This window comes from Myotis brandtii, unplaced genomic scaffold (assembly GCF_000412655.1).
Source record: "Myotis brandtii unplaced genomic scaffold, ASM41265v1 scaffold314, whole genome shotgun sequence".
NCBI lineage: Eukaryota > Metazoa > Chordata > Mammalia > Chiroptera > Vespertilionidae > Myotis > Myotis brandtii.
The window spans coordinates 1,141,269-1,141,702 of NW_005362033.1; the positions used below are offsets into that span (position 1 = coordinate 1,141,269).

The window sequence follows — 434 nt, forward strand, 5'->3', positions numbered from 1 at the left end:
GGGCTGGGGGGTGAGCCCCTCAGGGGGGAGGGAGCTGGAGCGGGGACGGGGCCTCGCTGGCTCTAACCTTCCACTCAGCACGGAGCTGGATTTTAACGTGGGCTCTGCCACTTCCCCAGCCCGTGGCCTCATTCACAGTCAGAGCTGCTGCGCGGTGTATCCCACTCTGAATCGGGAGCCCACGCTTGCCGGCCCGTCAGCCCTCACATCTTCACAGACACGCTCCCTCGCCCGTGGCCACAGCGTGCGGCACAGACAGACCTGGCGTGCTCCCTGGGTCTCCCATCTCGTACTCTTTCTCCACCCAGCATTGTCCAGCCCCTCGCGGCTTCCATTTGAGAGGGACAGACAGGAAACCACGATCCTTGTGCAAAATTACGGAGACTAGACAAGGAGAGAGTGTATGCTGTGGGAGGTCCATTCTTTCTGAGCTG

General features: G+C 61.8%; 1 protein-coding gene across 1 annotated transcript in view; it reads left to right on the plus strand.

Moving 5' to 3' along the window:
• Positions 1-434, plus strand: part of RAI1 (retinoic acid induced 1) — a 73,229-nt gene that overhangs the window by 68,697 nt on the left and 4,098 nt on the right. The gene's annotated exons all lie outside the window — the stretch shown is intronic.